General features: G+C 44.3%; 1 long non-coding RNA gene across 1 annotated transcript; it reads left to right on the forward strand.

The window, feature by feature from the left end:
- The first annotated feature begins 449 nt into the window (after window positions 1-449).
- Window positions 450-1,367, forward strand: LOC140682101 (uncharacterized). The gene is made up of 2 exons (XR_012053350.1): window positions 450-740; window positions 865-1,367. It is a non-coding gene; the product is annotated as an uncharacterized lncRNA (long non-coding RNA).
- The last annotated feature ends 11,249 nt before the right edge of the window (window positions 1,368-12,616 follow it).

A 12,616-nucleotide genomic window follows, 5' to 3' on the forward strand; every position in this document is an offset into this window, starting at 1 on the left:
AGAGTCATCGCTTTTAAAATGCAGGCTTAGAAGACTCTCAGAAAAAATGTGGCCAACTTATGAATTAGATTAACGATGAGAAGTGGTCTGAATTTGGTAGCTTAGATACGAAATTAATATCAAGCTTGATATCTCGCATGTGCAAAGACAAGTATATCATGTCAGCAAAGCCCATCAGCATCTAAAAAAGAACATATACTGCTTTTAAGGAAAAATAAGAAAGAACAGCCAATAGTGAACAGCGGGTGCAAAAAACAAGGAGGAGGCAGAGTTAGACCTCGTCACCCCTGCTTTGAGGGAGGGGCCAGTCGCGGTGGGCCCAGGCCCAGCTCTGTGTTCGGCCCCTGCACTACCGCCACCGGTGCCGCTGCCATTGGTGCCGCTGCCACTGGTGCTGCCAGTGCTGCCAATGACACAGCAATTTCGGGGCGGGGGGGGGGGGGGGGCGAGGCTCTGGAAGAGTCCTGTCTGGTGAAGGAGGAGGGAGGAGGGCTTTGGCAGACATGGACACCGCCGCAGCCACCGCCGCTGCAGCCATGAACATCTGCTCCAGCTGCGCCCCCCCCCCCCCCCGCCGCTTGCTCCTGGGGAGGTGGGGGCGGGGGGAGGGGACAGTGTGGACAGTCAACGGCACCACCCCCAGAGGTGGAACCGGAGGGCAGAGCCTTCTACCGAGACGGCGGAGAGTGGACCTCCCATCCTCCCATGGAGGGACTGGCGCCTCTCCTGCTCTCAGGCCCGTGAGTTTCCATAGTGTTATGTGTAGTAGATATAATTTGCGCAATTTCTAATATGATATATGTGATATTGAATATTTGTTAGAGTATACATGTTTGTATTAGGATCTCCCCCCCCCTCTCACAGGCGCAGGTGAGACCGGGTGTAGATTGGAAACTGATTTACAAGTAAGAAGGTACAGCTCGCCAGGAGATGGGCCATGTCTGGGGAGATACAGAAACCCCAGGTGCTGATCGTTAGCGTGAACGACCCAAGATGGATATCATGGAAATCCTGAGGCAGATACATGTGAATACAGCGTTCAGGAATTCCCGTAAATTTCATCAAAGGATTCAACAAACTCCGGACAGTGATTTGTTCTCCCTCATCACCAAAAAGGAAAATCTTATTAACATATGGACTCTGAATAGAAGAAAAGACTGATTGCTGAAATCTTGGCCTCAGGCGGAATTTTCCCTATAAAAACCGCTTGTGCCAGGATGGAGGTGTGTGGGCATGGAGGAAAACCTCTGCTGAGGCTGACTCCTTGTTGCACACCCAGGGCCGACCCCGGGCTCGGCTCTGTTCTTTCCTTGTGGCTGGCTAGATAGAATTTGATTGCAAAATAAATATTTTATTTTTCATATTAATTTGGCTGGACTAATTTTCATTTATAACACATAGCAACATCAGTCGCCGGGGAGCTGCCTCAGGAGATTGCGTCATCAAAGCCAGCGGGCACCCAGCCCGGTTCCCACGGTGGTGTAAGTCGTGCTTAGCGATTTCTAGAATCGGGATTAGTCCAAGTAGATCTACTACAGCATATTCAATAGAGTCAGACAGCTCTTGCTCAAGTAGCTCTTCTGAAGAGGAAGATGAGATCACAGCTGCCCTGAGCAGGCGAAAGAAGGGAAAGATAGCTACAAGGGCCATAAAAGAATGCAGCCCAATAGCCAAATGTACTAGGTCAAAAAAGGAGAAAGGAAAAGAACCGGTTCTGCAAGCCCCGTTATGGCAAGCAGTCGGCAACAAGGGGCCAATATATGTAAAGGTTCTATACTCCCTTATCGAGTTGGAACAGTGGAAGACTACTGTGAGGAAATATAAAGAGAATACAGATAAGGTGGCAAAATTAGTAGGAAGTTCAAATAACACACAAAACCCTGACTGGGCTGATTTGATCTCTGTTAGACACATTACTTGATCCCACTGAAAGACAAATGGTTAATAAAACTATTACAACATTGGTAGAGGCATATTGGTACACACAAGACAGATTATGGACTTTGGACATGGTTAGCATGAAGCAGGTCTCTTGGCTCGCTGCTGCATTCCCCTAAAAATGCAGCCTCTGTTGCAGGAGAATTTGGTTTAGTCTATGGCTATACAAGAAAAGTTCAGCTAAGGCCACTGTATCATCTCCTCTTACACTATAATTCATTTCCCCATCTACTTCTGACCTCTCACTCTCAGACCATCTCTTCCCCTTCAGATCAAGGAGGAGTAATATTTCACAAAGCTTTCATCATTTAAGAAGGGGTTAAAAGTCTCAAATTCCTCGGACAGATGGGACCCCTGCCCAGACCTCTAGCTCCCACGACTGGGCACCTTCTCCCCCCCTCCCCCCCTTCTCCTCTTCTGCTGGTGTACTGCTGGCACCATCAATGTCTCTTTCTCTCCAGAGAGACTCTGGGGGCGGGGGGATGCAAAAATCTCAGATTTCCTCCACCCTTCCATCCGCAGAGGGCCAGCCTGGTTCCAGTCCCTCCATCCTTCTGCCTACCTCAGCCTGAGCTGCATAGCTGCCCCTCCCCCGCCCAGCCTGTGGCTGGGCAGGGGAGGTTTGCAGTCTCTGAATAACCAGACCTAAAAAAACAGTTTTCCTGGGAGTTCTTGCTTTTAACCCCCTGTGTTCTCAGAGGCGTGTCCAGACTTCAGCAGTCACTCCAAGTGCTAATATCAAAACGTGACACTGATTAGTTTGAATACCAGCTTCTTGAGAAAATTCCCTTCTGTGTCAAACCACGACAGGTAGTTACCATCTAGTCCAGGACCTAAGGGCAGTCAATCAACAGATGGCCACTAGGTTCCCTGTGGTGGCTAACCCCTACATATTGCTAAGTCAAATTTCCTCGGATTATACCTGGTACAGTGTAGTGGCTTTAAAAGATGCTTTCTGGGCTTGTTCCTTGGAGGAGGGAAGTAGACACTATTTTGCCTTTGAGTGGCAGGATCCAGAAACAGGGAGGAAATGACAATTGAGATGGTCAGTCTTGCCTCAGGGGTTTACAGAGTCTCCAAATCTTTTTGGCCAAGCTTTAGAAAAGATCTTACAAGATTTTGAAGGACCAGAGGGAACTAAGCTGATACAGTATGTAGATGATTTATTGATCGCTGGGAAAGACCAGAATCAAGTCAGGGAGGCAACGATTGGACTATTGAATTTCTTGGGAGAAAGAGGCCTAAAGGTTTCAAAGACCAAGTTACAATTTGCAGAGGCAGAAGTAAAATATTTAGGTCACTGGTTGAGTAAGGGAACCAAAAAGCTAGACCCTGAGAGAATATCGGGTGTACTGAACCTACCTTCCCCTAGTACCAAAAGGGAAGTATGACAGCTGCTAGGGTTATTGGGATACTGTAGACAATGGATAGAGGGATATAGTCAAAAGATAAAATTTTTGTATGAAAAACTAACAGCTAGCACAGTAAAATGGAACCAGGAAGATGAGAAACAATTTGAGCATTTGAAAAATGCTCTAATTCAAGCCCCAGTACTCAGCCTACCCAATTTAGATAAACCTTTTCAGATATTTGTGGATTCTGTTGAGCAAACAGCTTATGGGGTGCTTACTCAGGACTGGGGGGGGGGGGGTGTGTGGACAGAAAACTGGTGGGGTATTATTCAAAATTATTGGACCCTGTCAGCAGGGGATGGCTGATATGTTTACAGGCTATAGTAGCAACAGCACTTTTAGTGGAAGAAGCAAAGGAAGTTACATTTGGAGCACCTTTAATAGCATATACACCTCACAATGTTAGAAGCATTATTGCATCAAAAAGCAGAGAAGTGGGTCACCAATAGCTGGATTCTAAAATATAAAGCTATCTTAATACATTTTCCTGAGCTGGAACTTAAGGTCACTCCTGCTCAGAACCCTGCTCAATTTTTATATGGAGAGCCAACTGAGGAGCTGATACATAATTGTGTAGAATTGATTGAATTGCAAACAAAAGTGAGACCAGATTTAAGTGAAATAGAGTTAAGTAGTGGAGAAAAATATTTTATCAATGGCTCATCAAGAGTGATAGAGGGGAGACAGAGATCAGGATATGCTGTTGTTGAAGGAGAAAACGTGTCTGTAATAGAAAGAGGAAAAATACGTTTCAGCTGGTCAGCCCAAGATTGTGAATTATTTGCTTTATACCAAGCTTTGGAACTTTTAAAAGATAAGGTGGGGACCATTTATACAGACTCAAAGTATGCCTTTGGGTTTGTACACATGTTTGGAAAAATTTGGATGGAAAGAGGCTTGATTGACACTCAAGGGAAGAAGCTGATCCATCAGGAATTAATACTTAGAGTGCTTGAAGCCCTGAAGGGGCCTAGGAGGATAGCTGTAGTACATGTAAAAGGACACCAACGAGGATCAAGCTATTTAGCAAGAGGAAATAATATAGCTGATCAAGCTGCAAAGGAGGCAGCTTTTAAATTAAACAATCCAGTTGAATGCAATAACAGAAGTTCAAGAAGAGCTGCTGAAAAGTTATACTACTCAGGAGGAGGAAGCTATAAGAAGATTGGAGGCTAAGAAGGATCAGGGAAAATAAGTACTCCTAGATGGACGAGAAATTCTACCTAAAGCTTATGCTCGAAGAATTCTAAGTCAGTTACATCAACGTACTCATTGGGGAACAAGAGCATTGTGTGACCATTTCTTAAAATATTATGGGTATATTGGAATTTTTGAAATAGCAAAAAAAATAACACAGGGGTGTTTGACTTGTCAAAAAGATAACAAAAAGGTAATGAGACAGGCCCCAACAGGTGGTAGGAAAATAGCTTACCAACCATCTGAGACAGTTCAGGTGGATTATACTGAATTACCAAGAATAGGCAAATGGAAATACCTGTTAGTGTTAGTAGATCAACTAACTCATTGGGTGGAGGCTTACCCAGCTGAAAGATCTACAGCTAAGTTTGTAATTAAAATATTGTTAGAACAAATCATTCTCCGATTTGGGGTTATAAGGGTCATTGATTCTGATCAGGGTTCCCATTTTACTTCCAGTATTATAAAAGGGGTAACACAACCCATGGGTATTTCCTGGGAATATCACACTCCTTGGCACCCCCAGAGCTCTGGGAGGGTGGAAAGAATGAGCCAAACTATAAAACAGCAATGAACCAAATTGATGATTGAGACCCAAATGTCATGGGTGAAATGTTTACCTTTAGCATTACTTAACATAAGAACACTCCCCAATTCAGATACTGGGATTTCAGCATATGAGATGCTTTATGGAATGCCCTATTCCCAGGAAGTACCCCAAACATCCATAGTCATAGAAGATATGACTATTCAAAAACATATTCAAAAGATTGGACAGCATGTGACAGAACTAAGGGAAAAAGGGATAATTGCTCAATCAGCCCCTCTAGGATTTAACATACACCAAGTAAAACCGGGTGACTGGGTATTAATCAAAAGCTGGAAAGAAGAAAGTTTGTGTCCTAGGTGGGAAGGTCCGTACTTAACTCTGCTGACCACCGATACAGTTGTTCGAACTGCAGAAAAAGGCTGGACCCATGCGTCACGGATCAAAGGACCAGTGGAGCCACCAACGGAGACACCAGCCAAATCCCAGTGGAGAGTTACCTCTTCCCCTGGAGAACTGAAAATAAGACTAAAAAAAAGACTGATACATGTCACGAAAGCACTCATACCTTAGGTTGCAAACCCAACCTTATCCACGGGAGGTGGAATGTTCCACTCAAAACTGCAAGTGTTATCCATGGGGTTGTTTTAAGTGTATTGAGTGTCAAGAATTGTGGTATACAAACCTGTTAGAGGGAAAGATCCTTAGTGCTCTTTGCTACAACTGTAGGAGAGAAATAGAAAAAGAAACTGATAAAACATTGTGGGCTGCAGTGAAGAAAGGGTACATTAAAACAGGTGACAAATATTGGTAGGAAACTTGGGCACATGGAACACGAGCTGGGATTGATTTACAGGACGTACCAAAAGCAAAATTAGAAAAGATGGAGTGTGACAAAGGGAGGTATATAAACCAACCTTATGGTAGTTGTACATCTGCAGAGCTTAGGGGTCAACTAGCCTAAAAATAAAGAAAATTGAACTGCAACAACTACAGGTAAAGAACTAAAAAAGCTCATGAGGCAAAACATAACAATGAGACCAAAGGCATAATTGACTAAGTCCCAAGGTATAAACTCTGCTACTGAGAAGACCAATATCTCGGCCCTTGGATGCAACCCAAGGGGCCTTGAGAAAGGAAGAGAGTTAAAACTCCTGAGGATTATTTTCACTGTATTGGTCATTGTGCCTCAAGCAACGGGCCGGGATAGCCTCGCCGGTGAGCTCCACCGACAAACTGCTGGATTAGAGGCTATTGTCCCCACCACCTGTGTCAAATGTAATCATTCTATATGGATCGGAAGGAGGATGGAATCAGTATTTATGGCACATTCCCATGTTAGTGGAATATGTTATAACTGCAGCCAATTAAAGATGGGCACTATGGGTGGCAAAATTTATTGGGTTGGAGAAAATTTAAAATATGGCCAGAAAGTTTCTTCCAATGATGAGCCTGTAATAACCAATCTTCTTGAAAGTAATGATGATCGGATTTGTTTGCGATATGACAGAATATTTTGCTTTACAAGAGATGAGGAAGGGGTAGATCCAGAGGGAAGAATGAAACAAATGGTTTAAGAATTAAAGAAACCAAAGTCAGAAATAAAAAAGAAAAGAATAAAGCACGAAAAGTCAAATTAAGTGAACAATATAAACAGTTTGAACAGCAGTACAACAGTATAGCAATTGGGGTTTACTAACCTCAAATAAGAAACTTTTTGTAGATCTAATGCAAGAAATTGCTACAGAATTAGAGTTATCCAACTGTTGGATTTAGCGGGGTGCTGTGTCTCCCCCTCGAATCCACAGGAACAGAACCCCTGTGGACCCCGGCCAGCTGGGCAGTGGGGCGAGTCGGGCAGAGGGAAGGAACTTCTTGGATCCCGGGGGGCTTGGAGAAGCTCCCTCATGAGTCCAAAGAAGAGCTGGTCCCACAAGCAAAGGAAAGAGGCGCTCTCCCTCAGGATTAGTTCCAAAGTTTAATGAGAGCCTGAAGAGATCCCAGGCCACATCTGACCTTGAAGGACATCCCGAGCAAGAGAGAGTGTAAAGACGTACGAGGGGTGGGAGTTTCCTCGGACAGATTGGGGTGAATATAAGCGAGATCTCTGTTGGTTGCTCTTGGGGGATGAGATTTATTCAGGATGCAGAAAGGCCCTGCCTCGTGCTGTGTAGCAGCACGTGGCTGGGCCAGAGGTGATGGGGGAGGGGAGAGACAAAGGGGGGAGCAGGGACTCCCGGAGGAAGTTCCAGGAGGAGAGGGGAAGATCCAAGAGGGCGTCCAGCCCCCCCGGAGACCCCTTATCAAGGGAGGCTTCGAGGTGGGCTGGAACAGGACTTGGGCCAATGGGGTCACAGACACTTGATGTTTCAGGGGAGGGTTACAGGTGTGGGGTGAACCATACATTCTGGGGGGTGAGATGGAACAGTCCATTTGACCGTTGGATCCCTCTGTAGGTGAGGGTTATTGTCCAGCCAGTAGGGGGCGTTATATTCGTCCTGGCTGTACTATTGTGGTTCTTAATCATATTTTATCTACCCTTCCCAACAAGAGAGGGTGTCCCTGCCCAGAGCAGCCAGATATAGGGGGGTGGGGAAACCCGAACAGCCAATGGGGGAAGGACATGGAAGTGGCTCTCTGGGGGCAAGGCCTCAGAGTGACCACTGAGGAGGGGGTGGGGGAGGAGTCCCAGCCAGGGTCCAGTTACCTGGTGACCCTGGGAGAAGGCTCTGGACAAAGGGGAAGGGTCACCAGGTGATGGACACATCACCTGGGAGGAGACAGGGGGATGGGTTGGGGTTTGATTGACATACAGGTACTGATGGGAAAGCTGGGATGCACCAAACAGATACAAAGAGGGGATATGGAGGGACAAACCATTATGAGGGGATATACAGTGCAAACCCAACTCTACAGGTGTGAGAACCCCGGGATTGATTCAGGGGTCTCGTGTGGTGGTAAAGTCTCTCCTCCAACCCGTGCTTCCAAAGAAAAACTCCGCAGCTTCTTGTGGTTTGGTCTCAAGGCAGTTTATTGCTAGCTATCTAAAAGATTGTCTTTGCCCGCTGCGGCTGCCTAGGTAAGCGGCCCAGGCAGAGGCACACACTCTCCTGACACCCTCACTGTCCGGTGTCTCCGTCGTCTCTCTCCCCGCCCAAGGCTGCTACTATCTTTTATATGATATATTACGTATTATATGTTTACAGATTTTCCCCAATACCTACTATCTATGTTACAATGTGCTCTTCTACTCTGAACCAATCTGTGAGTGCCAACATCACCAAGAACATGGAGGTAAGGAAGAAGAAGGAGGAAGAACAGGATCAGGCCCACTTTCCTCCATCTTAGAACTTCTGACCCCCATGTACAAAATAAAACCCCCCTGTACAGGTGTTAAAACCCCCTTGTACAATACTAAAAAATTTTTCCCTCTAATTTGTGACTACTTTTACTTTACCATCTAACTCTCTGTGACCGCTTGTTCCACCTTCAAAGTTGGTAATTCATTCCATGGTTCAAACTCAAGATCACAGCTGTTTTCAGCTGCTTGCCAGGGTCTAAAATGGTTTTGACCAAGGCCTGGAACCTCTGAAAATGTCTGAGGGACATTTTGAGTTCCGACATACAGGGGGGACTTAAGTCGTCTGAAAGATGGCCATGGAGGAGTGAGAACCTAGCTCCAGAGCAATTTCTAAAATGGAACCACACTGAGATTTCCAAGACATTGAAACCACCTGAAGGGTGGGTTTTGAATCATCGAATAATTTGAACAATTTGCATCAGCAGAGAAGGGAAAATGTATACTGAAGTAGTAGGGTATACTCCTTGTATGTCTACTTTAGCAGTAAATTCAAATAACAATACTAAAACTTGGCAGCCAGAAACTCCTGCTGGATACTGGAGTCTAACAAGGGAAAAAACTTGTGAATGGTATCACCAAATTGGGTTGTGCTGGCATAAAAGTTCTGGAGCTAATGCTTACCAATCCTTAAATGGTCTAAAAACTTATTGGGAAAAACCAGAGTCTGTAAATGACCTATGGAAAGCCCCTAATGGAATATATTGGATTTGTGGACAGAAGGCTTACAGTGAATTACCCTGTAGGTGGAAAGGATCTTGTCCTCTAGGGATTATACATCCCTCCTTCTTTGTACTACCAAGGTCCAAGAGTAATCTGTTGGGAGCACCCCTGTATGAGATCCTGAACAGAGAAAAAAGAGAATTAAAGCTGGAATTTCCAAAGGCAGGAGGGAATCAAAAATGGGGAGAGGATGAATGGCCTGCAGAAAGAATAATAGCATACTATGACCCCGCTACTTGGGCTCAAGATGGGACTTGGGGATATAGAACTCCAATTTATCTATTAAATTGATTACTAAGACTTCAGGCTGTGGTAGAAGTTGTTTTGAACCATACTTCTGATGCCCTAGAGCTGCTAGCTAAACAACATTCGCAAATGCAAGCATTTGTATACCAGAACAGAATTGCTCTGGACTATCTGTTAGCCGAGGAAGGATGAGTTTGTGGAAAGTTCAATGAGCCCGAGTGCTGCATAGAAACTGATGATTATGGGGAAACCATACAAAAACTTGCTGCAGAAATTAAGAAAGTGGTACGTGTAACAGTTCAAAAATGGAATTCCATCCTCCAAGCTTTGTGTTGGAACCACTCCTGGAGAAGGAAGATGGACATCAAGATTGCTGATTAGTGACTTCAAAAGGGGAAGCTGGACATCACTACCATAGATTAATTGTTATAAATTAAAGCTCCCATTTATTAATTTAAGAAAATTTATTAAATGTACCAAATAGAAATTTAGAGAATAGCAACAACAACAAAAAAAGCCACTATCTAAAAGGGTCAGTGCCAAACCTGGGTATCAGCGCTGGGTGAGACACAGGTTAGACCGCTGCAGCAGAGGGTCTCCTATGCTTTCACACCAACTGTCCTGTCTGGCCAATTTTTATACGATTTTTCTTGCCCGAGGCAGAGTCCCTTTTCTTCCTTTTTGGACAACACGTATTCAGGTCTTCTTTTCTCTGTGGCAAGTTCAACAATACATGTCCGGAGACTGATGAACACCCGTGATCAGAGAGTGATGAACACCCGTGATTGTGTTCCCGGAATTCCGTATTGAGATGTATCTCCCTGATGGCTCTGGCTGTTAGCGTTCTGGAACACACATAATCACAGGATATGATTATATGCAGGTGCTTTTATTAAGAGCTCTGGGGAATTAGGGGTACAGACCCAAATCTGACTCTGACATGGCTTTCGAGCTGAACGTATTTTATATTCTATCGTTATATAACTTACATATTAATTATTAAACTTATATTGTTCTATTGTATACATTTACTTTATTCAAGCATGAGTTTCTCATTATCTTTCTTAGGCCCCTGACCACAGTTTCTCATGATTATTCTTACGATTAAAGAGCAATTATATTTAATTACTAAACAATCATCACATCTAACAATTATATCATTTATCATGTACTAGCTACACAGGTGCAGTTCTAGCAAGGTACAAGACCTACATGTATCCAGGGTATTATTTTTTTAATTTTTTTTTCAGGGCCAACTAAGCTTAATTTTCTTTCTAACCCTAAATCCCCACGATTTAAAAACCCTTTTACTATCATTTTCCCCCCTTTGAAAGTATTTTCACTTCACTAAAAGTGCAAATGCTTTCACTTGATACAGTCTTTTAGTTTCTGAGTTTATACATGATGTTCTTCAAATCCAGGATTGACGTAAATGTTGTCATGGATGTTCTCATGAACTGGAGGATCAGAGGATGAGGGGTGTCAATCCGGTGTCAATGCCTTGATTATTTTCCAGTTCCAGGATGTCCTCTTCTGTATTTCTCCTTTTAGGACACTGTAGACTAACCAAATTACTAAGAACACAATTAATAGGATTATCACACTCTCAATGATAGACTTAATCCATGAACTCACATTCCACCTTAACCCTTTAAAGACTTTGTCTAACCAGCTCGTAGTCAAATCTTCCTGCTCTTCTTGTACTTCATGCTCTATTTGTTCTAACTGATTGATGTCATATTCTACATCTGCAGTTACATTTGGATTGGGTCCATGAGATTCGTATGGTTTCCCATACAATATCTCATAAGGACTGACTGACATTCCACTCCTAGGCTTTATCCGGATTCTCAGCAATGCTATTGGTAAAGCCTGTGGCCACTGCAGTTTGGTTTCCTGGCTTATTTTACTGCTCTGCCTTTTTAGTGTTTGATTCATCCTCTCCACCTGTCCACTTGACTGGGATCTCCATGGTGTGTGGAGGTCCCAAGTTATTCCCAGCAACCTACTTACTTCTTTTACCACCGTGGCTATGAAATGGGGTCCCCCTATCTGATGATATCCCTAGAGGCACCCCAAATATGGGAATGATTTCTTGCAGTAACCACTTAACTGTTTCTTTTGCTTGGTTTGTGTGACAGGGAAGGGCTTCTGGCCATCCAGAAAATGTATCAGCCCCTACTAACAAATGTTTGTATCCTCAAGTTCTTGGTAATTCTACAAAATCTACCTGCCAATAATCTCCAGGTTCTATCCCTATCTGAACCCTTCCTAGTTGTGTCTGTCGTCTAGCCACTGGGTTATTTTTCAAGCAGATCTCACACTTTGACATTATTGATTTTGCCATTGTTAACATTTGTACTGAGACCAAATTGCATTTTAGAAACTTTACCAATGCCTCTGCACCCCAATGACATTTGTTATGTTTAATTTGTAGAACCTCTTTCATTACCAAGGGGGGTACCACTATCTGTCCGTGTGCAGTTACATACCACCCTTCTGGATTCTTCCATGCATTCAGCAATTGTCCCAATTTCTCATCTTCTGCTGAATATTTCGGCTGTGGAGGTAAATTGAATTGAGATATATTAAGTTTTAAAGGTACCAATGCCATTGCTGCTTGTACCTTTCGAGCAGCCTGTCAAGCTGGCAAGTCTGCCTTTCGATTTCCCTCACAAATTTTGGAACTTACTGATTGATGTGCCTTACAGTGCATAATTGCCACTTGTTGGAGTGTGTTTTAAGTTTCCCCCCGGTTATGGTTACTCCCTGTCCCCCTCTTTTTGTAAAATGGTCCAGCCTTCCTTCTCCTCCCTCCTCTGTCTGCCTGTCATTCCTCCCTCCACCCAGTTCATTGTATTCCTGCTGAGTTATCCCCCCCCAGCTACACCCCAGAGTCTGCTTGTCTCTCAGAGACCTCTCCCTTCCACCTAGAAAGTTCCATCCAGGCCTTAGAGTGATAAGCTGGTCTCCGGGGCCCCCTCCCTCTCTCCTACCTCATTGGAAGTTTCCCCTGTGTGTCACCCCTGTTAACACCCCCAGGTGTTATCCCATTGGTTGGCTGCTGTTTCCTCCCCTTGTTACCACCCCCCTTTAAGAAGCAGGGAACATGGTGCCCGTGGCCTTTTGGAGCTTATCTTCTTCGAGCCAATAAACTCGGAATTCTGCTACCTCCCGAAGGACGGCTCCTTGCCT

This window comes from Taeniopygia guttata, chromosome W, assembly GCF_048771995.1.
Source record: "Taeniopygia guttata chromosome W, bTaeGut7.mat, whole genome shotgun sequence".
Taxonomy (NCBI): domain Eukaryota; kingdom Metazoa; phylum Chordata; class Aves; order Passeriformes; family Estrildidae; genus Taeniopygia; species Taeniopygia guttata.